We start from the raw sequence: 2,954 nt of genomic DNA on the forward strand, positions 1-2,954 counted from the left end.
TAGTTACATCTGCAAAACTTTTCAGAGCAAGTAAGAGATTTTCCCTTTATCATGAGAAACAAGGTATTCAGACACTGAGTACATTGAATACTGCATTGCAGACACTGAGTATATTGAATACGGCATTGCTTTTCTATCTTGGGACAAAATTCATATTACACATGCTAATTTCCTATGAGAGATTTAGAAAAATATGTTTATACTTTTACTTTGGAGAGGCAATTTGCATATTTCAGGCTTACCAGTGGAGCAGGCAGTCACATCTTCTGAACAATCTCAAGGTCTTAAAATTCCAACAATATGGAGTAACATGAAACATGTTCTAACACTCTACCCACAAATCCCACTGATCAAATGAGAGAAGGGTTGTATTGATGTTGCAACACATAAAGAATCAATCGATTCCATAGAATTCTAGATTAGTCAAGCAAGCCCTTAGCTATAGTACCTGAAGGAGGAACCATCTTTGTGGTTTGAGATAAAAAATTCAGAATTTGCTCTGAATAAGTTGATTCAACCGTAGACATATTTATTAATGAGGGCTGTGTGCTAGGGGTCTGTTATGATAACTAAATACCTAAAACAGTGTAATTCATCACACAGGAGATTCACTTTCTCTCATAATTTTGAAAGATCAAGGTTGAGGGACCACATATTGAATCGTTTTCTTGCTGGCAGGGTACCAATTTGACCTTGAGGCATGTGTCAGAAAATGTATGCTGTCTCTATCTTCTTAGAAATACACCAATGTACAATCATGGGGGCTCTGAAAAATGAATTGTCTAATTCTAATCATTCCCCAAATGCCTTACATCTGAATTTCATAGCCATTTTAAGTTTTGACCTTCTTTTTTCATTTAATATGTTTTTGTTTATTTATTGTTTTACTTGTAGATGGACCCAAATGCCTTTATTTTCTTTACTTATTTTTGATGAGGTGCTAAGGGTTGAACTCAGTACCTCACACTTGCTAAGTAAGCATTCTACCACTGGGCTACAACTGCAGCCCTGGTTTCCACCTCCTAAATAAGTGCCTTTAACATATGACTTTGGGGATTAAACTACTGCATGAATATCAGGAGACAAACCATATGCAAAGGATAGCACATGGCTTCCTGTAGTAGGTTTTGGTCTCTCACCATTAAATCTATGTACTCATTCACAGAAATTTGTTCTCAGTCTTCTAACTTTGGAACGTTGTAGTTTAGAATTTTTTAAACAAGATTCACAAAGAACACAATAAGAATTCAAAGATTCTGCACATTGAAATTGAAATTTATACTTGACAATTTTGAGGTCTTTATATCATCAAGGAAAATATTAAAAAGTGAATTGTGACTTTGTATTGGGCAGTTACTATTTACTATCTTGTGTAAACACACAATCAGTTTATTACATAATATTCATGGAAACTGACAGATTTCCTGCAAAGGCTCTCAGTAAATATATCCAGTGTCAAAAGTTAATAAAAGACAATAAATTAATTATAATCTGAAAAATCAAGGACTCATATGCCTTAAGAATAAATGTTAGAGATGGGGTTTTAGCTCAGTGGGAGAGTCCTTGCTTGGCATGTATGAGGGCTCTGGGTTCAGTTCTCAACACCATAAATAAATAAATAAATAAATATCCACAGACAATTAAAAAAAATTTTAAAAAGGTAAGGGTCATCTCATAGACAAATAACTACAAATTTAAAGGACAGCTACTGAAATTCATAAAATTTTAGTCTTGGATCCAGTTGCTAAAATTAGAAATATGTCTTATACCCTCTACCTGTCCTTTTCTTTCATTATTTGTTATACCTTCTCAACATAGGAACAAAGTGAAACCAAAGGAAGCAGACATATGTGAGAAAACCTAGACATGGAATTGGTCTTAGGGCTGGAGGATACTGAATTAAGTTTTCTTGATAATAATTGGGTCTTAAGTATATATATATACACACACACACACACACACACACATTGTGAAAATTTGGGGAAGTTGAATAAATTCTAGTGTGAATAAACACAGGAAAGTTGCTAAGTAAACTGTTAAATTATTCATCCTCTTTCCTTCCAATAACTGACACTAAATTCCCACTTGTCATAGTTGCTATGAAAGCAATCATTCCCTAATAGCTTCTGAAGGTGATTGTAAAATGGTTTAAGTTAATTACTATATCCTGTTATACAGTTTACCATGAAAAGATCAGGGTTAAGTATTGGACCCAGCTCAAGACATGCAGAAAATAAAGCAGATAGCTGACATAATGTCTTAAAGAAAAAGTAAAATCTCCAGAATATGTTCTCTATCCTCTGGATATGACTAGAATGCAGGTGCCAAGGACTTACTGAGGATCTTGTTTTAAAATTAGAAATAGCTGGCCACAGTGGCACACACCGGCAAGTCCTGTGCCTCAGGAGGCTAAAGCAGGGAGATTGTACATTCAAATCAAACCTCAGCGACTTTGTGAAGTCATAAGGAAATTAGGGAGACACTGTCTGAAAACTTAAATAAATAAATAAATAGACAGAGATGTGACTCAGTGTTTAAGTGACCCTGGGTTCAATGTTTGTCACCAAAATAAATAAATAAATAAATAAAGTAGCTGATTAAAAATAAATCAGAAATAAAGTTCATCCTACTTTGCAATTGATCCTTAAAAAGGGAAAAAAATCTCATCTTGGTGATATGACTGGATGACTAAAATATGACTTGCTTAAAGTCTATGTTTTCTTTCACATTTTTAGTTCATAATCTGCATAAATCGTGCTCGCTTCGGCAGCACATATACTAAAATTGGAACAATACAGAGAAGATTAGCATGGCCCCTGCGCAAGGATGACACGCAAATTCGTGAAGCATTCCATATTTTTAAAACCTTCCACGATAAACAAAAGTTAAAAGAATTTGCAGCTAGAAAACCATCTCTTCAAAACATCCTTGGCAAATTATTACAGGAAGAGGAA

General features: G+C 34.4%; 1 non-coding gene across 1 annotated transcript; it reads left to right on the forward strand.

Moving 5' to 3' along the window:
- Window positions 1-2,754: 2,754 nt before the first annotated feature.
- LOC125614877 lies at window positions 2,755-2,861 on the forward strand. The gene has a single exon (XR_007345449.1). It is a non-coding gene; the product is annotated as a U6 spliceosomal RNA (small nuclear RNA).
- The last annotated feature ends 93 nt before the right edge of the window (window positions 2,862-2,954 follow it).

Source organism: Marmota marmota, unplaced genomic scaffold (genome assembly GCF_001458135.2).
Source record: "Marmota marmota marmota unplaced genomic scaffold, marMar, whole genome shotgun sequence".
Taxonomy (NCBI): Eukaryota; Metazoa; Chordata; class Mammalia; order Rodentia; family Sciuridae; genus Marmota; species Marmota marmota.